We start from the raw sequence: 26,544 nt of genomic DNA on the forward strand, positions 1-26,544 counted from the left end.
AGCCAAGAAACCGTAAACTAGTGTGGTTATTAACCATGTTGACTACCCTCCTGTCAGTATCCAGAGTGCAACCCTTTTCCTTAATTGAAACTGTCTGTCCTCTGCCTTCCTCTACAGGGTGGGTTGTATTTCGTAGTGTTGCTAAAACTGTCTGTTGTGATATAAATAAAGTAGATATTTTTGATACAACCTTGACTGGATAGTCCCTTTTATCATTGGGTAATAATTGTATGTCCGCTGTGTTGCAACTAACCAATGATCCTCAACTTTTCGGAGATAAGCCTTCCGCTCTGTGCATGTTGCCAACATTGGCCAAGGAGCTTTTAAATGTGTCTGTTATTCCAATCTGTTTGGATCCGTTTTGGTGTATTAGAGGTGTGGGGCTGATTAGAAACAGATATTCACCCCTGGTCCACTGGTGCCCCGGAAGTTGATTTGTCACAACATTATTATAGATTCTTGTGTTCTGAGCAGCCTGGTTAGCTACTCTGGCTCTCCATCCCTCTCACCCCAGCCTCCATATCTTGCCTCCCACCCTAAGCCACCCTCTTACACCGAACCGACTAAGACAAAGTACCTCAATTATACTACCCGTAGGGGAAATGGGCTGTTTTAAATGATGCGTGACCACGTTTTTACCATGATGTCTTGTTTTTTTAATGTTGATCATGAACTAATGTACTATGTATTCTGTATTTGCTTTTTTGGATAACTATTCAAAATATATTGATATAGTGATTGAATTATCAGTCTCTTAGCCGCCATCCTCTCTCCTGCCTTCTCACTCCGTGCGATAGAAATGTCAGACTGTCTTGTTAGGGAGAACTCCCAGGCAAGCAGGGTGGGTTGCTAGGATTTTGCTGACATCAAACTCATGGAAGGCCTAACTCCTTCCCAATCCCAAAAGGAACGTAAGTCCACACAAGTAGCAAGTTCAACTGAGGTTTATTACAGCCAACAAACCAACAGGGATCAGATGCTCAGAGGCAAATCCAGGCACAGCTCGAAGAACTCTGTCTGGCAGGCCAGTTTTGCTAGAATATTACGTCACAAATAGGTCAAACCCTGGGCCCTTCTCCAAAAACATATCTCCACTCCGGAAAGGTCATTGAGTGGTAGTCCCCCTATAGTAGGCCCTATAGAAGTTAGTGGATTGGATGCAACTATGTCAGGTGTCAGGCCTGGACCATCCCTGAAAACTGTTACTTACGAATTGTTACAGTATGTGAACCCATTGATTGGTCGGTGCCCCAAGCTATCCACCCCTAGGACCCTGAAGTGTGATTGGTTGAGCCGTGAGCCCCCAGGCCTGGGACAGAATCAATTCTCCGCTCAGGGTAAACCTGTTAAAGTTACCATTTGCAGTTATCTGTCTGTGCCATAACCGTGTCAATTACAATCACCATGGGAGCGCTCCTTTCCCAGCGTATAACTTTGACTTGGCTGTAACGACTTTGTTGCAAATCACTGTCTTGGTCTGTGTGACAGCTGCGCTTCCCAGCCACCAATTCTTGGCTTGCTCTCAGCTCGGTAGAATCACGTGTTCGGAGACCGTGTTTGTGAGCTCTGCAGCTCTGAATTAGGTTGTATTTTTATGGAGAATTGTGCACCTCTGCCATCAGCGTTACTTTAGTTCAGGAGAAGGAATGTCCCTTTGCAACAATGCAACCTTGGCAGTGGGTCCGGATTTGTGCTTGCATGGCAGCTCTGACAAGCAGTGTTCAGCTTAACTTTCAGCTGTCTGCGACCATTGTGGCCTACCGTGTCTTCCTAAGCCATGGTCTGATTCCTACTATGTGCTTTCCATAATGTCCAGAGGTTAGTTCGTGTATGGCTCTGTCAGGTCCCTTGAGTGCTCCTGTCATTCCATATGGTTATTGCATATAAGCATCTGCAAGCATGTGCACAAGATCTTCTTTGCTTCTTGCGGTTCTGATTTGCTGTGATAAGCTAATGGCAAAGTAATAAACGTGCAGACAGCATGTGCATGTAAATGTCCTCTATCTCATAGAACTGCACGCATGTGTTCTTTGTGTATTTGGGTGTGTGGGTGTCCCAAATGTGCGGATGGCACGTGTGCTTCATTTCTAACGCTGCTACATGGTGTGGTCTCTAACAACTTTTGGCATGGCTTCTCAGCGCGTTAGTCGATTCTGTAAATGTAGCTGTCTCTGGTCTCTTCTTGTGCGTCTTCATCCACCCTGGGTAATATTCGCAGTGCTCCTGGGTTGTATGGTCGGCTGAGAAGGTATTTCTCATGCTACTTATCCATCGCGGGTGAAGTGGGGTTGGTGCGAGCTCGTACGATCGGCGGCTATATTGTCTTTGTTCCTTCGTACAATTGGGGAGTCTTCCGGGATGGGGTGTATAGTTCGGTCTCCCCTCTTCAGTGCCCCTCTAGTCAACTTGTCGACCACACCACCACACCATCACAATTTCTTCCATCAGCTACCAACCGCCACACTTTCATTATCCCTGCGAGATGTCCATAGTAGTTGACATGATCTTCAAATGACCAGTACATATAGACGCATCCACCTAAACCTACTTCCCTATGTACTTCTTTGGGTTGCGTGGGTTTCCTACTTTAGTTCCAAGCGAAACTAGGCCAGATTCTTCTATTCTTTGTCTTAGTCTTTCTCTTTCCTTCACAATGTCATCCATTGCTTGTCCAGTCTCCATCTCAATTAGTACTTGCATTCAGTTGGCCTCCTCTGCAGTTTTCTTGCATCTGGCAATACATATTCTGATCCCACACAGGGATGCTGCTCCCAGTGCTAGTGCACCAATGATCACCTTCAGTACATCAGCCAACCAGGACGTCATCCATGACCAGAGGTATGCCAGCCAGCTCTTGTCTTTCCCTGTCCCACATGCTTTGTCTTCCATTTGTGCGTGTATCTGGGCCAATTGCGTAACTTCATCTGAAAGTATTCTGTTATCTTCATCATTGGCAGATATTAATGTGCAACAGGAACTTCCTTATCTTTGCGCAAACTCCTCCTTCCATAGCTGTGAGGAGATCCAGAGCACCACTAACCTTATTACTTTGAGCTCTTCTTTTATGGCGTTGAACCCATTCACTGTTGAGTTTATAGTTACCATCAACTCCCAGCGAGTGATCTGCAACCATTTAGCATTAGTTTATTTCTGTAGCCCTGGGATCAAAGATCCAAAGAACATTTATGTTCTGCTGAAGAGTCTGTGGGATGCTGGTATTTCATCCAAAGCAGCTTCTGACTTTTCGAAGAAGTAGTTTCCTCTTTTCACTCTGCTCAGCCCTTGTTGTGCTCCCGCCAGTTCTGCTTGGCCGGATGGAGCTTCTTCCAATGATCTTTTCTTCCTTTTGCTGTCGTCCATTTATGGGAAGTCATCGAGCTTCACATCTTTTCTTGGTACCACCAATGAAGGCATGTTGACGTGTACTAGGGAACATACTTCTCCCCTGTTTGGTGGCAGCTTGTCATATGCCTTGGATCCGTAAGCCCAATAGTGATCCATTAGTACTGCTGTTCCTGCTCCCATTTCTGGTATTTTCTCTATCCTCTGGCTTCCTACATTTTCTCCCACCTCTTCAACACTGTTGGGTTGGTAAGATAGGCCTGGTGTCTTCAGTGGGATTATGGCAGTGGTACAGCTTCATTATCCACCCTTGTCCCTAAGTTTACACTTCTATCCCGTTCCTTGAGGTATTTGTCATTTTCTTCTTGTGCCTTATTTACTGCAGACTTTGTCAGAGTCAGTGCCTTGCTTCCCACTACTCCATCTTTCCATCCATCATTAGTATATACCCTTCCATAGATCATTATCTGTGGCCTTTCCCAGCAACCAGGTTCTCCCCCTATTATTTTACTCGTGACCATGAGCAAGGCAAATACTCCTGTGTGATAGTCTTTGTTTCACCTTTCTCTGGTCCTTCGGTTATGTATTGCAACACTTCAATCAGCTGTCAGTAGTTGTTCATCATAGGTAATGTCTTAATATAGTTGTCTTGGTATGGGAAATCCCCCTTGGACATCCACCTTAGTGTTGCTGTTTTCCCGTGAAATCTTCCTCGTGTTTGGAACATTGAGAAATACATCAAACATTGTGCTCTGGCTGCTGGTATTTCTGTTGCTACAATGGTTCTGGAGGCACTCATGGTGTCACGTCCCTAGGAGTTCCCGTTGTTCCCGATGTCACCCCCTATAGCCCCAGACCCCATACCTCCACTATGCCCCATCCGCAGGCTAGGATCCGGGACTCACCGCTTCCTTTTTCCCATGTTCCAGGGCGGCAGCACCAACGGCCAGGCCACCACCGCAGACGCCTGCTCCATGGGCGTATTCCGTTGCGGTTGCGGATCGGCCCCGTTTCCTGCTTCCGCATCACGTGGCCGACACCTCCCACTCACGTGTAACAACAACACGATCACGTGATGCGGGTGCGGACCACATGACCAGAAGACAAATGTAGCGCCACTATTTAAATGCTCGGATACGAGTGTTCAGTGCTTCACAGCTGTTCTCGTGACTACTGTTTGGCACTATGTTCATTTTTGGCTCATTTGGAATTCGACCTTTGGATTGTTTCACAGACTGTTTCTTGGATTGCCCTGTGTTCTGGCTCTTGGATATTGGAACTCTGGTTACGAATCACGGACTGCCTTTGGTCTTCCATTCTGTAACTCGCCTTGGTTTTGTTTTTTCTGGACTTCTTGGTGGACTCCATCAACAGGTGGGCCCGGTGCCTTCAAGAACTTCACCTACCTTTTTTGGGAGGAACTATCTGCATCAAAGGCAAGAAACTGGTGGGTCCCGGAATCCCTCACTGCGTTTAACTGAACCGCATCTATCAGCCATTGGTAAGACCGTTCCTTTCTTGTTGTTTGGTTTGTGATTATTGTTGTGGCTAGTTACTTAACCAGTGTTTTTTTGCAGTGGCCCAGGGGTTCCCAGAAGTTTGTGGCTCCGGAAGATCATCTCCCACCTGTGGCCTCAAGGGCTGCACAGAGAGTGACATTTGTAGTCTCCCTGTGCGGCACTTGTGGACGGAGGTATCCTCGTTCTACACGACAGTCAAGACATAACAGACTGTAAAGCCACCCTGTCGTGTAGGCGATGGAGGGGGCCGCGGAAGAACCCTTGGCCACTATGGTCCAAGCCATAACCGTGTTACGTGCAGACATGGCCGCAGCAAACACAGCCACTCACCAACGGTTAGACTACATCCAGAGTATCAGACATCCCCTGCCCCCTGACTTGGAATTCGGAGGTACCCCTTCCGCCCCACCGATAGCCCCCCCTCTGGTTCCAGTCCCTCAGGCTCCCACACCTATAGTTCTTCCCACTCCTTTCCCTTTGGCCGCTCCAGAAAGGTATCATGGGGACCCCGGCAAGTTTAGGACGTTCGTCAATCAGTGCAAACTGCACTTTTTGTGTAGACCCCAGGCCTTCCTACACTGAGCTGCAAAAGCCACCTTTACCCTATCACATTCGGCAGGCATAGCTGCCACTTGGGCTAACCCTCATGGAAAGCAACAGCCCGGTTCTTTATGATTTCGACTTGTTGATCACAGAAATGGCCCGAGTGTTTGATACCCGCTATAAGGTGCAGTCCCGAGACTTGGAACTATTGGATCTGGGACAAGGTAGGGGGTCTTTGATTGAGTACATTACCAAGTTCAACCAACTTGCAGCAGAAACTTCATGGTCTGAAAGTAAAAGGGACGTTGTTTTTTACAGGGGTCTAAACAATGTCATGAAGGACGCACTTGCCGTAGTTCCTGCTCTACCCACGGCATACCATAACTTGGTGGATCTGGCATTACAAGTGGATGCTAGGCATTCAGAACGCAGAATCGAGGCTCGTTTTGCTTCCACGTCAGTGCCATCCTCCACCTCTACTGCCTCCAGCTCCAATCAGGAACCTATGCAGGTAGGGGGCATACGTAGTCCAATTACACCATCAGAGAGGGAGCGCAGGAGGGTGGAAAATGCATGCTATTACTGTGGTCTGACTGGCCATTATGTTAAGGAGTGCCCCCGCCAGCCAAAATGGAAAACGCCGGGTTTTCGGAATGCTCGACCCTAGACCCGGGGACTGGGTCGAGCACTGTCCCTCTCACCCCAGACCCGATACCTGCTTTTGGCCGTATCCGGCCCATACGTTTACAGACCACGCTCCAACCCACACCTGAGATTTCACACCCGGTCACGATCATCCTTGATTCTGGGGCTACGGGTAATTACATCGATATTACTCTTGACCACACATTCAACGTGCACCTTTTGACTAAGACCAGGCCGGAACCGGTTCAGGCGGTAGATGGCACTTCCCTGATATCCGGGCCCATTAAACAGCAGACGGCTCCTATGCTTCTTACAATACAAGACACACACAAAGAAATCATAAGTTTCGACCTCATTGCCATGCCCCAGTTCGGCCTAATATTGAGGATCCCCTGGCTCCATGAGCATAACCCGCTGATAAACTGGAAGACGGGTTCAGTTCACTTTGAGTCTGAGTTATGTCAATGCTTCTGTCTTCCTGCAAACACCAACGATCACACTCCTGCTCAGGCCCTAGGGGCTATAGCCCATTTAACCATAGAGGACACCACGAGTTTGCCAACTGAACACCACATGGTGGGACTGATTTCTACACTCATTCCCGCTCAATACCAGGATTTTGCAGGCGTATTCGATCATGGATCTTCCGAAGTGCTTCCTCCGCACCGTCCCTATGATTGCCCAATAGATCTGATACCGGACAGTACAGTACCCACGGGTTGGATTTATTCCCTGACCCCTACTGAAGAGACAGCACTCAAGGAGTACATCCAAAAGTCTCTCCGGGTAGGTCATATCCGTCCATCTACTTCACCTGCAGCCAGTCCAATCTTTTTCGTCCCCAAGAAGGAAGGCGACCTCCGCCCATGTGTAGATTACAGGTGACTAAATGCTATCACAAAAAAACCCTGATATCCCATTCCCCTGATTACGCCACTACTTGACCGTCTCTCTCATGCTTCTGTATTCACAAAATTAGATCTTCGCTGGGCATATAAATCTAGTTCGCGTTCGTCCTGGGGACGAATGGAAGACCGCCTTTTGAACGCGATATGGGTTGTATGAGTATACGGTTATGCCGTTTGGTCTATGCAATGCCCCGGCTTCTTTTCAAAGATTCATGAATGATATCTTCTCCGACATTTTGGATGTATTTGTTGTCGTCTATCTAGATGACATCCTGATTTATTCCCGGACCCTGAAAGAACACATTCCCCATGTTCGAGAGGTACTCTCACGTTTACAAAGACACTCACTCTTTGCGAAACCAGAGAAGTGCCAATTCCATGCTGACACCGTGGAATTTCTCGGTTTTCATATTACGCCTGTAGGCTTAGCCATGAACACCTCCAAAGTAAGGGCCGTATTAGACTGGCCGGCTCCAAAAAATCTGAAAGCACTTCAGTCATTCCTTGGCTTTGCAAAATTTTACCGACGGTTTATCTCCTGCTTCTCTTCTCTAGTGGCTCCCCTTACTTCTTTGACAAGTCCTCGTGTTCCCTTTCTATGGGCTGAAACACACCAACAGGCCTTCAACTCTCTCAAGACGGCATTTACTAACACCCCGGTTCTGCAACACCCAGACCCGGAATTGCCATTCATCGTGGAGGCTGACGCTTCCTCCTTTGCCTTGGGGGCGGTATTGTCACAGGTCTGTCCCGCTACTGGTCGGCTTCACCCCGTGGCCTTTCACTCCCGCAAATTCACGGACACAGAATCCCATTACACGGTGACCGAAAAAGAATTGTTGGCAGTCATGGACGCCTTCCATGTTTGGCGACACCATCTCTTGGGTGCTAAACATCAGGTCACCATGTACACCTATCACCAAAACCTGCAGGATCTGGCTTCTCTAAAGTGCATTAACAGTAGACAGGTCAGATGGCATTTGTTTTTTGCAGCCTTTGACTTTGTTGTCAAACATCGCTGAGGTTCGGCTCACGGGAAGGCCGATGCTCTATCCCGCTCCCCTGGTGGGGTCACTCTACCAAAATATCCCGACACTCTCTTGGACTGCGGCAAGGTGGTTTGTCTATGTACCCCATCACCGCCTTTGCTGGAGGCCGTTCAGGATTGGGTCTCCCTGCATCCTGACCAATTATCTGAGTGGGATCTCACACTTCATGACAATCGACTTTTTCTACCCACTACTGAAACCCATAACAAGGCCCTTACCTGGTCTCATGATGCCCCTATACATGGACATCACGGTCAGAAGCGTACTCTAACGCTGTTGAAACGCTGGTGCTGGTGGCCCTCTATGAAAAGGGACGTAGAGTGCTATGTTAATACCTGTGGGGTGTGTGCGCAATGTAAAAATCGAAGCGGTCGCCCTGTTGGTCTCCTGCTTCCATTGCCTGTTCCCCCCAGACCCTGGCACACTGTTACTATGGAATTTATCACCGACTTGCCCTGGGTCCAGGGATTTGACACTCTGTGGGTGGTCATTGATTCCTTCTCTAAGATGGCTCATTTTATCCCCTGCAAGGACGTTCCCTCCGCTCCAGCATTAGCCAGACTATTCTTTGAAGGGTTTTTTTGTCTCTTTGGTTTACCCACGGTCATTGTCTCGGATAGGGGTCCCCAGTTCACGTCACGTTTTTGGAGTGCATTAGCCAAACTGCTTGGCATTGACGTACATTTCTCTTCAGCATACCACCCTGAGTCGGATGGTCAGACGGAGAGACTCAATCAAACCTTGGAACAATGCTTGCGTTGTTTGACCCTGCAGCAACAAACTTCCTGGCTGAGAGTTGTCCACATGGCTGAGTTCGCCTATAATAATGCAGAACATTCTTGCACTGGGTTCTCCCCGTTCTATGTCTTGTATGGCCAACATCCTCGGGTTCTGCCCTTCCTCGCCATGCCTTCCTCAGTCACCCCTGCTGCCGCCAATTGTGCTAGGGACCTGTCCTCCATCGACGCCCAGACCACGACTCATCTACTCGAGGCTCAGGCATCCATGAAGGCTCAGGCCGATAAGAAACGGGTGGTGGCCCCGTCTTATACAGTGGGTTCCCATGTCTGGTTGTCCACCCGACACTTGCGGCTGGCGGGATGTCGCAAGCTCCTCCCTTGCTTTGTGGGTCCTTATGTTATCACCCGAGTCATCAACCCTGTGGCCTTCCGGCTTGCGCTCCCGAAGTCTTGGCGGATTCACCCGGTCTTCCATGTCTCCCTCCTCAAGCCTTGCCCTGGTCCGACTCGGCTTCGGGCGCCTGTGGCTCCGGTGTCCTTGTCTTCCCCTGATGTTTTTGAGGTCTCTGGGATTCTAGGTTCGCGCTTTTGTAGGGGTTGCCTTCATTATCTGGTGGACTGGTCTGGTTTTGGGCCTGAGGATGTTTGCACCCCGCGCTTGGTGGCGCGTTTCCATAGGGACAATCCTTTGTGCCCACGGGGTCGTGGGCCTTTGGGTGGGGGCTCTGTCACGTCCCTAGGAGTTCCCGTTGTTCCCGATGTCAACCCCCAAAGCCCCAGACCCCATACCTCCACTATGCCCCATCGCCAGGCTAGAATCCGGGACCCACCGCTGCCTTCTTCCCGTATTCCAGGTCGGCAGAGCCAACGGCCAGCCCACCACCGCGGACGCCCGCTCCATTGGCGTATTCCGTGGCGGTTGCGGGATCGGCCCCATTTCCTGCTTCCGCGTCACGTAGCCGACACCTCCCACTCACGTGTAACAACAACACGATCATGTGATGCGGGTGCGGACCACATGACCAGAAGACAAACATAGCGCCATTATTTAAACGCTCGGATATGAGTGTTCAGTGCTTCACAGCTGTTCTCGTGACTACTGATTGGCGCTACGTTCATTTTTGGCTCATTTGGAATTCGACCTTTGGATTGTTTCACTGACTTTTTCTTGGATTGCCCTGTGTTCTGGCTCTTGGATATTGGAACTCTGGTTACGAATCACGGACTGCCTTTGGTCTTCCATTCTGATACTCGCCTTGGTTTTGTTTTTTCTGGACTTCTTGGTGGACTCCATCAACAGGTGGGCCCGGTGCCTTCAAGAACTTCATCTACCTTTTTTGGGAGGAACTATCTGCATCAAAGGCAAGAAACTGGTGGGTCCCGGAATCCCTCACTAGGTTTAACTGAACCGCATGTATTAGCCATTGGTAAGACTGTTCCTTTCTTCTTGTTTGGTTTGTGATTATTGTTGTGGCTAGTTACTTAACCGGTGTTTATTTGCAGTGGCCCAGGGGTTCCCAGAAGTTTGTGGCTCTGGAAGATCATCTCCCACCTGTGGCCTCAAGGGCTTCACAGAGAGTGACATTTGTAGTCTCCCTGTGCGGCACTTGTGGTTAGAGGTATCCTCGTTCTACACGACAGTCAAGACATAACACATGGCATAGGGTATTAGAGATCAGACATAACAGCTCTCCCTGGTCGTATCTTGGCCAATTTTGGTCATGTGCTTATATCACATGTTATTTGTTACGTGTGCTATGTCTGTGAGATACTTGTTAACTCCCTTCATGTCTGTGCTAAAACTTTGCTTACCTCTCCTTACCTTATCAGCAGTGTCTTCTATTCCACCTGACATGGTTATCCTTGCTGCTTGGGTCGGGGAAGTGTTAGTAAGCGATACAGTGGTGGCATGCATAGCAAAGTATAGCTGCCAGAACACAGCACCCAAGAGCCCAGTGGATAGTAGGAACCACATGATAGTTCCTACAATCTTTATTTTATCCATCATAACCACTTATGCTACTGTTATCAGTTGAAGAGAAGATAAAGTTGCCCACCTGAAATTCGCAAGAAAAAGCGTTATTTGTTTAGTAATTGTGAGTATCACTCAAGCTCTGCAAACTAAGTAATCACTAAGTGTCCATGCAAATATTTCCTCCCAGATTTTCTGTATGGATGGGTTTCGTAATGCAGGCAGGACGGGGAATGTGCGATGCTCTAGTTGAGGATATGTTTGTGTCAAATATTCTATGAATACCAGGAAGTATATCTCAGGGGAGCATGCTCTAAAGTGTCTGGGTCTTCTTATGGTGTGGACAAATTGGTTGGAAAATGCTTTGGGGTGATCAATGGGAGGTAACATCAAGCTACTTTCCTAACAATTATAACAGTCGCAGCACCCTGCATGGGGGGCGAGAGAGAAGAAAGGGGTTACATTGTGTTAGAGCTGTAAATATGCATAACATGCATGTGTGAGAATGAGAAGTTTAAATCGTGGTACTGCTGTAGTGTGCATATAGCCATGTTGTGGTTTTGACCATGGGAATATGCCTTTGATTGGGGACAGAACAGTGTTCTCTACTGGTCGATTTGCACCAATATTGCCGTGGGAATTTCAGTGGTTTGGGAGCGTCTGACCATAGGATGGGCAGTAGTCTCTAGTTCAGGGGTATATGGGAGACCTGTGCATTCTTGTGGATTGTTGGTATTTGGATCGTTGGCCCTGTTGATATCTGCAGTTGTGCTTCTGGGCAAGGCCGATGCTTTGTAGGGCTTGACATCTTGAAAGTAATTCCAAATGGTCTTTCCCTCTAGTCTTAGAGATTTATCTGAACTGCCTCAACAACATGAGGCCCAGTAAAGCAGGGTGTATTCCAGCGCCTGGTGAAGTTCCTTAGCAGAATGAGGTCACCAATTAGCACCAGAGGGGTTTTAGGGTTTTCCTCCTTTGTGTCGTCAGTAGTCTCTGGAACGTTGTCTTCTGGCCTGCCCTGAGTCTGCCATATCTGGCGAGAGATAAAAGAAGCACTAGAAACCAGTGAAGTGACATACTCAAAAATCTCGTGTCCCAACACGTCTGCAACATTCTCACAGTGCTTCAGTGCCCTAGTGGGAGGAGCGAGTGGGAAATGCATGCACCGTCCCGTTACCACCTCATGGGGTGTTAAGTGGTGGTCTGAACAAGACTTGTTGCACAGTTCAAATAGCGCCACCGGCAGGCAGTGGAGCCAGTTCTTCTTGGTGCTTTGCTGACTTTTGGCAATGCTCTCCTTCAGAAGGCCATTGAGGCGTTCACACAGCCCATTTGCTTGCGGGTGGTATGCACATGCAAATGTGTGTTTTATTCCTAGAAGGACAGTGATGTGGTCGAACATTTCATTGACGAAGTGAGACCCATTGCCAGACCTTAGGACCTCACAAACACCCTATCTTGGGAATACTTCCCGGACCAGAAATTTGACCGCTCGAAGAGGCGTCGGCATGGGACCAAGGCCATCTTGAAAATGGGCAGACAACCACTATCATGTAGTGTTAACCTTGACATACTTGGACCATGTCCACATAGTCAATATGGAGGTGCAGAAATGGGCCTTCAGGTCTTGGTATGGCTCCTCTTACAACTATTAGGACTGCTAGCATGTCAAACAGTTACTGATAAGAATTTTCCACATGTTCATTCAGATTTGGGCAGAACCATGATTCTCCAATGCGTGTTGCAATGACCGCTTTCCCTGTGTGCATAAGATGGTGAAATTGTGTCAATGCTATTGTTAGTAATGCGAGTGGCATAACCACCTTCCCAGTGTTATTATGTCACCATAAGGCGTCTGTGGGGGGCATTGAACACCCTCTCCTTACCCAGAGCTCCTTTTCATCCTTGGGTGCAGCTGCCTGCAATTCTTTTATTTGTGTTTCTGGTAGGTAATTCTACCCTCCCTTTAGCACCATTTGCCTCACTCCTCCCGTTGCCTGTGCCCTCTCCTTCAACTTTCACAGTTCTCCAAAATATGACGCACATTTTGCCTCATAATCCGCTGCTTTGTTTCCTTTGATATTTCATCTTCCCCTTTGGTGTGTGCTTGGCACTTTACAATGCTATCTCTTGCGGGTATGTTATCACCTTAATCAGTTCTCCCAACAATAGTGCATGCGTTACTGGAGTCCCATCCGCCCTTCAGTACCCTCTCCTGAGCCATCGCACCAGACCCGAAGGGACTGTGAGCGTGACGTATGCACTGTCTGAATATATTTTCACTCTCTGATTTACACTGTTTTGTAAGGCCAGTATGACGGCCGCTAGTTCTGCTGCTTGTGCTGAATAATGAGGTGGTAATCTGGCACTCACCACTACCTCACTTGTCCAATCCTCTTCAATCTTACTACAGCAGCCCCTGTTCTCCTTATCCCATCACTTTGATTGATAGTTGAAGACTCATTAATGTAGAGCACTTCTCCCCACTCAAGTGCATCCTCCTCCACCTTGCGTGTCTCAGTGAATTTATCTATGTTTTTGGTGCAGTCATGAGCCCAATCTCCTGTTTGGTAGACGTCTGCCATTAATAATGCTTGGTTAACAGTCTTGCATCATACTATCCTCAATTCCGCTTTTGATAGTATTATATCATACCCTGATGCTCTCTGTGTTGTCAATGTGCTCTTTGGCTTGTGCAGTATCGCAAACAGGGCGTGTTCCATGTAAAGTATGGTTGTGCATTCTATTGTTATTGTTGATGCCATGCCACTGCGAAAGCTGCAGCGGCCAATGATTGTTCGCAGGGATAGTGTCCTTTCATTACTTGGACAAGCTATCCACTGTAGTAAGCGATTGGCTTATGGCCCATGCTTGTTTTTTGTGTCAGTACTGCCTTCATAACCACACCGTCGGTGTGTGAAAACAAGAAGAATTCCCTTTTGTAGTCTGGGGTCCCTTACACAGGGGCCACGCAAAGGGCTTCCTTCAGTTCATTGAATGCTTCAGTCATCTCTCTCATTCCAGACCAGTGTTTTAGCTCCTCTCTGGGCCTCTTACAGTGCAGTTAGCAAAAACACTGGTGTATGTGCTGTATTCAAAAACGCATGCTCTGCAATGGTTGCACAATCCTAAGAACTGTTTCATCTCCTTCACTTGCATAGGTTGTGGTGGTTTGTGGATCGTCTGTGCTCTCTTTGGGGCAATGTGCCTACCGTCCTTAGATATCAGTTGTCCAATGTACAGTACTTCCTTTTGCCAGTACTGGAGTTTGGGTTTGTCCACCTTGTACCCCTTGTCTGCTAGTATTGTGAGCGTGTGCACTGAGGCTGTCCTGCATTCATCTTCTGTCTTGCTACAGATTAGGATGTCGTCTACGTACTGTAGCACTGTGCTTTCTGTGGTAATGTTGCCTAAGTCCATCTGAATTACCCTGTTGAATAAAGATGGGGACTTCCATTTCTGGTCTTGGTACATAAAGCTAGTCAAGTCTTGTGAGTCTGGGTGTAAAGGTACTGAGAAAAATGCATTCTTGAGATCAATGACGGTGAAACAAGTGGCTTCTGCCAGAATGCCACACAGGATTGTTGCTGGGTTTTCTGCTACAGGGTACACTGCCTCTACAATGTGGTTAAGAGGGCAGAAATAAGGTATGAAATGCCACAAGCCCCCGTTCGCTTTGAGTACAGGGTACACCACAGTGTTGCATGGAGATTCTGGTGGTACCAGGAGGCTTCTCTCAATGAGGGCGTAGATTGTTTCGTAAATGCCCTCATCTGCTTCCTTGGCCGGGGGGTATATCATCATTAATGGCAGTATCGCTCCAGGTTTTAGTTTAATCTTAACTCTTCCTATGCTTTTTATGCACCCCACATCATAGGGACTTGTGGTCCATAAGCTCTGGGGTACTTTGGTCAAATCTTCCTCCCAGAACGACAGTGGTGCTTCCAGTGCTATTGCCATTTTTTGTGCAACCTCTCTGAATGTAATCTGTAACCAGAACCTCACACTCATCTCCAATACCATTTCTGTCTCCACTCTTTCTTCCAAAAATAGCTCCTCATCTGTTACTGTGGTGAGCCTGAATCCTTCTGCCACTGCAATTATTGCCCTCCATGCTTTCCCTTGGTCATCTGTTGCATGTACTGCCACCCAGTCCTCTCTTGCCACAACTGCCTTGATGTCTATAGACACAATTGTTCCCACTTTCTCATCTAGTCTCTGGTCTGAATAGGTACTCACCTGGCACCCTCCATACCTTCCCTGCTAATCCTGGCATCCATGCAAGTGCCAAGTCTGTCCCATACTGGAACATCTCTGGGTCTGATGGCACCCCCCCCTCTGTACCATGTTCCCGCAATATGCTTGGACAATCTGTCTTGCAGTTAGCATGTATATTCCTGGTGTAGAACATAATATGCCCTTGTCTGTGAAGAAGATGCTCATGTTTAGTCTGCTCATTATGTCGCGTCCCAGTATGTTTACAGGTGCTTGTCAGGAATAGAGTAGGGGTAAAGATAAGTTGTGATCTCCGATAGATAAGGAGATGTTATCAGTAAAAGACACCACTTCTAGAGCCCCATAGAATCCTTGAGTGTTCATGGCATTGCCTGACAATGCAAATGTCCCTTCTCCAATACATGACCTAGTTGCCACATTGTCAACAAGAAAGGAAAAGGTTTTGTCACCTATCACCACCCTTATGCGAGGTTCCTCCGCAGGATTAGGTGTGACCAACAGGATTGGACACAACAATTTGTCTGTGGGCTGTCCTACTGATGGTACATGGATAGTCTGTTCCCGGTAAAGGGGTTGTCCCAACCATTGAGACTCCTCCCAACCTCCTGACCGGTGCTGATGCTGCTGTGTCCATGGGCTCTGGGGAGTGATGGTCCTGTATTTGCGCTGGCTGTTGTGCTGCTTGTAAATATTGGGGTAGTGGAGCTGTCATGTGTGGTGCTGCCGTTTGGTGTGCTGTCATTTGGGGGGTGGTCATTTTGGGGGCAGTTATTGCTGCAGCCTGAGCCGGGGTCTGTGCTGGAGGTGGTACAAGTTGATAGGTGTTCTGCACCTGTCCTTGTTGTTGTGCTTCCTGGATATAATAATCATCATGTCCTCCTTGGTAGCTCTGCTGCCCCTGCTCTCCCCATCCTTGTTGCACCCCCCTTGTTCTGCATGCTCTAGAAATATGCCCTAGCTGCCCACAGGTCCAGTACTAGGGTGATTCCCTCCCCTGCCCTGGGAACCCTCCTGTAAATTCTCCTGACCCCTTTGGCAACTGTTGGTTGTACCCCAGAAATCCTCCTGAGTTTTGATGGGACTGTGGCCCGAAGCCATGCCCTTGTTGGAATCCTCCCCTCCTGCGATAACCCTGTTGGTATCGGTCCCTGCCCATGTACCCGCCTCCCATGGGTGGGGCATATTGTTGCATAGAGTGGTGCGGCAGCTGTGATTGGTATTGTAGCTGTGGTGCCGGTGCTTGTGTCTGTTGTGTTAGGGTTGTTATTACCACCCCATCTAGTGCGTATTTTGACAATTCTTTTGAACCAATTTTGCCTCATCTGCCTTCCTCTCTTCAGCCTTTTGTTTAGCTGTCTCCTCCCGCAACCTGCAATGATGCTATGGTAAGCTGTATTTCTGGCCAGGCCTTTGCTTTCATCCCCACCAATTTCTTCAAATTTGTCTGCACTGGGTCAGGTAACCCTTGCACTAGGATATGATCAAAAATTGCTATTGTCTTGTCCCACGGTTCTCGAGTTTCAAGATGCCAAAGCTCTTGAATCTCTTGAATGCAACTAACGGGATCTTCGTCGTCACGCATTTTGCATAATGTTATAGCCCCTATATCTGACGTGTCTGGGTATTGGGTCTGTAGTGCTTGCCATAATGCTGCTCTGCAATTTACAAAGGGAGGTCCATCATGGGCTGTGTTTTGTATGATCACCACTAGAACCCCGCCCTTTTCCAGATGTCGTCAGCTGCGTCACCCAGTATGGAGACCAGCAGTCCCTTGACTTCACCCACTGCTAGCCTGTGTCCTGCTGTCAGATTTTCCATTTCAAATATCCATATACCAGCTCCCGCACTCATTAAGGACTATCTGTATTTGACATTTTCCTTGTCTGTCTGTTTCCAGGGCACGTACTGTGGCCTTGTCCCTCCCCTCTCTAGCAGGGACATCTGAGAGTATGCTGCTCTTTCCTCCAGTGTTCTTCTGTATTGTCTGATCTGGATAGGCCCTCTTTCATCCACAATGTCTGTCTATAGGTTCTAGAGCAGTTGTCCGCTGTAGTTGGTTGTGTGCTCTAGAAAGTCGTTTGTCTAGAGTGTGCTAGCGCTGTCTCGTCTCGCTTGCGCTGTGGAAGATCCCTTATGCAGATTTTGCAAAAAGAGAGAGGAGACACTGAAACATCTTGTTTTAGAGTGTTCCGAGCTGAGAGACTTAAGAACACGATACTTAGGAGTGGAACTGGCGAAGTACACGACATATAGTCAGGAAGAATGGTGGATTAAATTCCATAATAATTATTCACAGCAGCACACGATAGCACTAGCACTTTACCTTGAAGAATTGCAAAAGCTGTTGATGACTGACAAAACAGTCAACAGCCGTTTTGATAAATGAAGAGAATGAGCAGGGTAGACCAATATGCATGAAAGAAAATACATTCTTTGTTTGTCCTTTTTAAGTCGACAGTGAAAAGTTAGAAAATAGTGTAATGAGCGCTCGTTAATTAATAGGTTGTATATAATTTTTGAAAGGGAATGAGCGCTCGTTACGTAATAAGCTGTCTGTAATTTTTAAAAAGTTTGTAACAAACTGTAATAAAATTAAAAAAAAAAAAAAGATCCCTTAGTCCGTTAATGTATGGTGTGGTGCCCCCACCCACGTTCGTAGTGTGTTGCATTAGTTCGTCTGTGTCCTGTCTCCCCTCCCTTTGGATGGTGCTTGCTTTATATAGGGGGCCAAAGTCTGCCTACCTATATTTTTGAACAACTTGTAACTCTCCATACTCCCTGTTAAGAAACAGTACCTAAGAGCAGAGCACAGGGAGTTTTTTTTGTCTTCTTCCATTTCCCAATAGGAGTGTTAATTTAAGTAACATTTTCCTATATTTGGGGTTTTTCTTTTAATCTAAAGTAACCCTAGTTTTACTCAGTAAGTCTACAGGCCATAGGAGTTTTCCTTTTTTTAAACTTTCTTTTCTCCTTATGTACTCACATACATGGGATGCAGTGGCCTAGGACGGACCAGGTTGAATATTTGCCTAGAGCTTTGACCATCTTGAAAAGCACTGGAGAATGTGTTGTTATAAAGATCTCTTTCCTTTCTTTTACTGTCTCATTTTAGATAAGCAGCACACCGGAGCTTTCTAGTATTAGTTTAAAGAGCTAGCCTAACCAATTAACTATATCGTGGCCAGCCCAGGGCTTACTTTCTTTTCATTCAGCAGCATTGCACAGAGTTCCGCAATTGCGAAGCAGAGAGAGAGTACATCTGGCACTGGCCATGATATACTTAATTGGTTAGGCTAGCTCTTGAAACTTTCAGCCTCAGATGAAGAGTCGGTGATGACTCGAAGCACGTGTCAGGCTACTTCGTTATTGAACTCATTGGACTCATGAGAAATCCCTCCTTCTTTGAATTACTTGGAACACTTGTCACTATTGCACTGTTCAGCGCAGTGAGATTGAGAACTGTCTGTGTTCATTTAGGTTCTTAACTGTGGGTGGCATCTGGCAGTGCTCCCACACCCCTCAGCCACCTGCAGCTTTAGTGCTTCCCTAATTTCTTCAGTGTACAAGCGCTGTGGACTTTGACTTGTTCTGCCAAACCTGTGTGTTTCCACTGTATATTACATTTTACAATTTCGTTCTTGTACGGTGGCAGGGTTTTGCACAGATGTTGTATTGGTATTACTCCCCCCACCATCCCATTATACATCGGATACATCCTTTGTTGATTTTATCTTTTCCCCTTTACATGACCTCTTAATCGAAGATTTCGATATTCCGCTGTCAATGGAGGAAAGTTACAATGTAATGGTTAGCACCTTCAATTGCTACGAGCCCCAGTGGCTCGCACTTTACAAGGTGTGTTCCACATACAGCTCCTCCTTCACCAGCACTGCCGTTCTCCGACACACCAATTCAATCGTGCGCATGCGCCTTCTGCGCACCGCCACTCGTTCACCTCTCTACCAATCCCAAGTCCACAATGCTAGCTCCTCACTGTCACAACACTCGGTCATATGCACCGACCTATGCGTGACATCACCAAGCTAAAGTTCGAACAAGTAAATAGACTAGTTGTGCACACATAAAACACTAACCCGTTGTCTCAGCCCCACAAAACCCCCACAATAATCCCACAATAGAAACCCCAACAGCTGTCTTCCTGCCTCTCCAGGCCCAAGTACACCTTTATTTCTGTGCCTAACTGCACCCGTTGCATCGCCAAATGTGGGAAACTGAGACTTAACCAGATAGTGCACCTTCTGCAATCTAGGATAGCTCCAGCTAACCCTCACAGGGATACCACCATCTATGCTTCAAGCTTAAATGCCTTATTCATAGGAATACTTTATTTACAGACTTCTGTAGTCCGAGCCTGTCAAGTCTATAGTCCCGGTTTACCACTGGAACTGTTTACCTCGAAGACTGAACGTTCCTTAGACATAGAAAAGGGACTTCTACTTCCGCTCCGGTTCCCTTCCTCACATGCACCTGCTACCAATACTCTTCAAATACTACACAATAATATACATTACAATCAACACCTCCCTCCTCCCGCACGTGTAATATATTTATATTTATAATTAAAATGTATAAAGCGCTGCTAAGGCCGAACAGGGCACTAATGCCCACCCTCACACCTTCCGTTGCAGATTGTCTGGACCAATACTTAGGTTCTGTGCTTGTTGAAGCTGCACGGCTGCTGGCCTCTTCGTCAATGTTAGGCAAGGTTTGTATGCAGTACCCTTTGGGAACACTACAAACAACTATGACTACAGGTATAGGCAACCCAACCTTTGGTATAAGCTTGTACTACACAGTTTTGGTAGCGTGTTGAGCAGCCAGGCTTATCTCAAGAGGGGAAATGTGAGCTGTAGTGGAGTTACACAAAGATTTGCAGTTACGGGTATTCAAATAAACTCTTACACTCAAGGTTTCTTGCAAAAACAATTAATAATGTATTTATCAGTCAGTTATAAAGCCTTCTTCAGAAGGGAGCCATTTAAACAGTAACACACACATATACTTCAATACTGTACACTCTCAGTTTCCGAATCAGATAAGGCCCTTTTGGGATGGCCCACAGACACAACCTACACCCACAGGTGACTTCAGTAACAAGGGTGCTGGGGACATCAATACCTTTTGTTGGCATTCACAATACTCTTAAAAAGTAAGTAAAAGGCAAAGGAAAATAGAACACAAGAAATTACAAATAGTCATAATCAGGGCAAATACTTTCAGATAGAACACAGAAGAGTCACTCAATTCAATAGGCTAAGCCAAAGTCAATAGGCCAAAGTCTTTGTATAGGATGCAGCAATTCAGGTAAGTAAATGAAAAAATCTTCGCACAAGTTCTTAGGAGTTTTTGAGAAAAAGAAGAACCAAATGTAGGGCAACAAGCTGATTAGACTTGTGAGTTGCAGAAGGTACATACAAGCACTTCCACAATAAGAGGTAAGTTCTCTTAGGCTAGTTTTACATTACCTTAGTAAAGAAGAAAAAGATGCAGCTGAAGACTTCTGCTCCTGTACAGCTCTGCAGATCTCACTGTTCCTGGGCCTCACTTGTTGGGACAAGAGGGAGGACGTTGGGGGAAAATAGGTAGGATGTCGGGGACTCCTGCACTGTACTGGCACCATCAAAGCTGGCAACCGGAAAACTTTACTTTCACTGGCTGTTTCGAATTTCAGCTCCTTGTGGTACAGCAAATAGCAATAAGCGTGGTTCCTGGCTGTCAAGGTGGACTTTCCTCACATATGCGGTCCTGCACTCAACTGAGGGGGGTCAGGCTTGGTCAGTCCTGCTTCGTGGGAGTCCGGAGGACCTTCCAAAAGCTTTAGGCCAGGTCACAAGCAATGCACACAATCTGGAGCCCCTCTCCCTGGCTCTACGGTTTCCTGCAGCAACTCTGAGGAAATTCAACCAGCTCTTAGATGGGTGTCCAGGTGGCTTACTTGGGAGTTCATTGGTCCCACCAACTCAAAGGGAGAAGTCGTCCTTGCAGGGCTTCTCTGTCAATGCGAACCTGGCAATTCAGACCTGCAGCAGGGCTTCACTGGACAAACCAAGGGTCCAGGAGTTGCAGCAGCCATCCTCTTCAAGCTCTTCTTCGGTTCCTTCGTCCAGTGGTCGACTCTGCCTTCCAAGCCAAGAGACTTGTCTTTTATTCAGTTCTCTCCCATTCATTCCAGCCTAGCTGCCACTCACCCAGCAGGGTGGCTGTCCTTGCCAGACAGTCAGCCAGCCAATCGTCACAGAGTGTATTTGGGTCTCCTAGGAGACTAAGCACAGGAAGTTTCGGGCACCTCCCTCACTTCCTGCCTACCCCAGATACTCTGGAGCCAGAGGTGGGTTTCACTCCTGAAGCCCGCCAAAGGCGAATGAACAAAGAGACCAAACCTGGTTTGGCGCGCAGAGTAAAACTCTAGAAGGACCTTTCCACAAAGACCTGGCGAAAAAAGAAGACCGAGCACCATTTTAGCAAGGATATCTGGACGCCATTTTTAAAAAGATGGCTTCCGCGGTTAACGTTACCAGATCCGCGAACGGTTGCGGTAAATGCAAGCCTTGGTAGTTCAAAATGAAACAACAGCCACCAGCCAGTCAAATGAGCAACGGGTAACATAAAAGATGTTACATGAGCATTTAGTCACATGGGATACAAAGTAACCCCTCCAGCACTCTATTGTAGGATAGGGTGTGCTGGGTCTAGCAAGTACAGTTATGTTATGTTATGTTATTTTGCACTTATATAGCGCCTTATATACCATTGGTATGGTCTGAAGGCGCTGGTAGGTTGAAAGCTCTTGGGAACCGAAGTCCTGGTCAGTAGAGGGAGTAGAGAGAGTCCAAAGGTGCATGTGCGCACCAGGTATGTGTGCAGCTGGTGCGGAATTCCTGTGGCAGCTGCTTCCTAGCGGTAGGTGTGGTGGCTGATAGATCAGGAGTATGTGTTCGATCTGGCCGGAATTATCCAGACCGAGAGTGGCAGCGTTAGGCCTGAGGAGAACGCTTGGCTGGGGGTGTGAGACCAGCAATGTTTACTTAGAGTGATGGGGAGTGAGCGGCAGATGTTGATATGAGAACAGTTATACCGAATGGTGTCATAGTATCTCTGTGTTCTAGTTGAATGGTGGTGTAAGGAGAGAGTAAGCGTGGGGTGTGATAAGAGGTATGCATCCACACTCAGCCTCTCTCCACACTCAGCGCCTCTCCACACTCAGCGCCTCTCCACACTCAGCGCCTCTCCACACTCAGCGCCTCTCCATGCTCAGCCCCTCTCCACACTCAGCGCCTCTCCACACTCAGCACCACTCCACACTCAGCGCCACTCCACACTCAGCGCCTCTCCACACTCAGCGCCTCTCCACACTCAGCCTCTCTCCACACTCAGCCTCTCTCCACATTCAGCCGCTCTGCTTGTTCTTCCCCTCTGCACTCTCTTCCGCTCTGCAGGCTCCTCCGTTCTCCACTCTTTTACTCTCTTCCGTTCTCTTCACTCATCATTTCCCCACGCCCCTCTGCTCTCCATACTCAGCTGCTCTCCACATTCAACCATTCTCTATACTTGTCCGCCCTCCCCACTCATTCTCTCTCCGTACTCGTCGGTTCTCTACACTCATCCGCCCTTCATACTCATCGGCTCTCCATATTCATCCGCCAACCGCATTAATCCTCTACACTCGTCCACACTCATCAGCTCTCCACACTCATCCGTTTTCCAGACTATTCTGTTCTTCGCACTCATCCGTTCTTCGCACTCATCCGTTCTCCACACTCATCTGCCCTCCACACTCATCTGCCCTCTACACTCATCCGTTCTCCACACTCATCTGCCCTCTACACTCATCCGTTCTCCACACTCATCTGCCCTCTACACTCATCGGTCCTCCACACTCATCCACCAACCGCCTTAATCCTCTACATTCGTCCACATTCGTCCGCTATACAGCCTCTTCCGCTCTCCACACTCTTCCGCTCTCCACACTCTTCTGCTCTCCACACTCTTCCGCTCTCCACACTCTTCCGCTCTCCACAGTCTTCCACTCTCCACACTCTTCCGCTCTCCACACTCTTCCGCTCTCCACACTCTTCCGCTCTCCACACTCATCGGCCAACCGCATCAGTCCTCTACATTCGTCCACACTCATCCGCGCTCCACACTCATCCGCGCTCCACACTCATCCGCGCTCCACACTCATCCGCGCTCCACACTCATCCGCTCTCCACACTCATCCGCTCTCAGCACTCATCCCCCCTCCATACTCATTGGCCCTCCACACTCATCCGCCCTCCACACTCATTGGCCAACTGCAATAATCCTCTATACTTGTCCACATTCATCCGCTCTACACAGTCTTCCGCTCTATACACTCATCTGCTCCATACACTCATCCGTTTTCCAGACTCATCCGCTCTCCATACTCATTCGCTCTCCACACTCATCCGCCCTCCACACTCATCCGCCCTCCACACTCATCCGCCCTCCACACTCATCCGCCCTACACCCTCATCGGCCCTACACACTCATTGGTCCTACACACTCATGGGTCCTACCCACTCATCCGCCAACTGCATTAATCCTCTACATTCGTTCCTACTCATCTGCTCTACACACTTATCCACTCTACGCACTCATCCGCTCTATGCACTCATCCGCTCTCAGCACTCATCCGCTCTCAAGACTCATCCGCTCTCAGCACTCATCCGCTCTCAGCGCTCATCCGCTCTCAGCGCTCATCATTACATTGCTCGTTTAGTACTGTTTGTCTTTATAGTTTACATTCAAGATTGTTTAGCTGTAAATTTCTTGCATCAGGTCGATTGCTGGGTCGGTGTTATTGTGATGAAGTAAGTTTGGAACCGTTTAGTCTTAGGGGAAGAGACAGGTTTTCAGTAGTTTGCGGAAGGCCGTTAAGTCTTCAGTTAGGCAGATGTGGGATGGGAGCGAGTTCCACAGGGTTGGGGCCAGGGCTGAGAATGATGATCGGCCTAACCTGACTGAGTTTGTCTTAGGAATTACTAGGAGGCCGGCTGAGCTTGATCTTAGGGTGCGAGTGGGGTGGTAAGGTATTAGCTTGTCTTGAAGATATTGAGGTCCAGTTTTATGCAGTGCTTGATGGGAGAGGCATAAGGTTTTGAAAGCCACCCTACGGGCTACTGGAAGCCAGTGCAGTGTCTTAAGGGCTGGGGATATGTGGTCTCTTGGACCAAGCGCAAGTAGCATTTTGGCTGCCGCGTTTTGTGCTCTTTGGAGTTTATTTAGTTGGTAGGTATGAATTCCGAGGTATAGGGGGTTTCCATAGTCGAGTCTTGATATGACGATTGATTGGACTGCAGAGACTCTGTTGGGAAATGAGAGGTATGGAAGGATGCGCCTAAGGTTTTTGAGGTGGTAGTGGCAGGATTTTGAGACATTGTTGACTTGGCGCGAGAGTGTTAGGTCGGAGTCCAGGGTGCATCCAAGATTTTTCACTGTGTTGGAGGGTGTCGGTGAGTTGCCCATGGCGGGTGGCCAGGGTAGTGGGTGCGGAAGAAGGTCGGAGTTGCCGCAGACCATGATTTCTGTTTTGGAGGGGTTTAAAAGGAGGTGGCTTTGGGTCATCCAGAGTTCTATGTTAAGGAGGCAGGATGCCAGGCCAGGTCGGGAGTTTGGTTTCGAGTTCAGGAGTTTTAGAATTAGTTGAGTGTCGTCGGCGTAGTTGTAACACAGGATATTGTGTGAACGAATTGTTGGTGGGAGGGTGATCAGGTAGAGGTTGAACAGGAGGGCGGATAGACATGCTCCTTGGGGGACTCCCGTGTCGACTGGTCGGGCTTGTGAGGTAAAGCTGGAGAGTGTCGTTATTTGGTGCCTATCTTTGAGGAATGAAGCAATCCATTTAAGGGCGGTTCCACGAATTCCTAGGGAGTGGAGGCGGTCTAGGAGGATTGTGTGATTGATCGTGTCAAAGGCGGCCGATAGGTCGAGGAGGATTAGTGTGGCGCATCCCGCGGAGTCTGCTGTCATTTTAAGGTCATCCCAGATCGAGGTTAGGGTGGTTTCAGTTCCGTGACGTGATCTGAAGCCTGATTGGGCGGGGTCTAGAAGGTTGTTGGTTTCGACAAAGGCATTTAGTTGGGAGTAGGCAGTTCGGTCAATGAGTTTGGCAAGGAACCTGGTGTTTGAGATTGGGCGGTAGTTTTTGGGCTCGAGAGGGTCGAGCAAAGGTTTTTTAATTAGAGGTTTGACGTGCACTATTTTGAATGCGTCGGGAAAGATACCGGAGGAGAGAGAGGAATTTATGATAGATCTTGCGTGTTCGCCTGCGCAGGTGGAAGCAAACATTTCTTTAAGGGTTGTGGCAGGGCAAGGGTCCAGTGGTGATCCAGATGGTTTGCGAGCAGATAGAAGTTTGAGAAATTGTTCTGGTGATATTGGACTAAAGGATTCAAACGTTGGTTGCGTAGAGGTCGCGGGTGAAGGGCTGGCCGGTATGGGCAGAGGGTTGCCTGGAGGCTGTAGTAGAGCCAGTTTGGTATTTAGAGTTTTTGTTCTTTCAATAGCCGTGTTGTAAAAGTGGAGGGAGAGTGAGTCGCAGAGTGATTGTGAGGGGGTGGGGACGGTTGTATTACAGGCTGGATTTGTGAATTCTGAGATGATTTTGTGGAGTTCTTTGCTTGGGTTTTTGCAGTTTAGGATTCGGGAGTTGGAGTGGGCTTTTTTTGCTTTCCGAATTTCGGCCTTGTATTGATATAGGTGTCGGGCCAAGGTGGTCCTGCTCTCGTGGGTTTTCTCTTTCTGCCATTTGCGTTCTAGGTATTTGTAAATTCGTTTAGTGGTCTTCAACTCAGGGGTGAACCATCTGGGGAAAGGGCCACGGAGGGTTGATGGTTTACACGGGGGGTGAGTCGCAGGAGAGATGCATTGAGCCATTAGTCAAAGGTCTCAGGGGTTAGTTGGTTATTGGGACGGCAGGTGGGTGGTGGAGATTGGAGGAGTGTCTCGGCTAGGTCCGGGATGATCATTAGTTTTTTCCAGCATTTGCGTAAATTCGGAGGTTCAGATGCGAGTACGGGAAGGGGGTTGGGTGAGTGGATGGCGAACGAGAATATGAAGTGATCGGACCAGATGACTGGGGTGGGGGGCTTTAAATGAATCAGGGTGTTGGAGCTAAAGATGGCATCTAGAGTGTGTCCTTTGTAGTGGGTCGGGCCGTTTATGTGGGGTTGGAGATTAATTGCATCTAAACCGTCAACCAGGGAGTGTGTCATAGGGTTGATGGGGTTGTCGAGCCATATGTTGAAGTCACCAAGGAGGGTGAGGTTGGGATGGTTTAGTTGGAGAGTGGCGATGGAATCGCAAAGGTTGTTTGCGAATTGTCTGTCGTAGCCAGGGGGCCTGTAGATTATTAGGAAGCTGTGTGAGAGCGATGGGGAGAGGGAAAGTTTAACGAGGAGAGATTCGCAGGATGGGATGGAGGGTTGGTTGTCTATGATTGAGGCGCGGAAGAGAGATTTGAAGATGAATGCTACCCCACCTCCTCTGGACGGACGGTTCAGTGGGAAGAGGGAGTAGTCAGGGGGAAAGGCTTCACTAGCGATTGGG

Source organism: Ambystoma mexicanum, chromosome 10 (genome assembly GCF_040938575.1).
Source record: "Ambystoma mexicanum isolate Mex_15411 chromosome 10, UKY_AmexF1_1, whole genome shotgun sequence".
NCBI lineage: Eukaryota > Metazoa > Chordata > Amphibia > Caudata > Ambystomatidae > Ambystoma > Ambystoma mexicanum.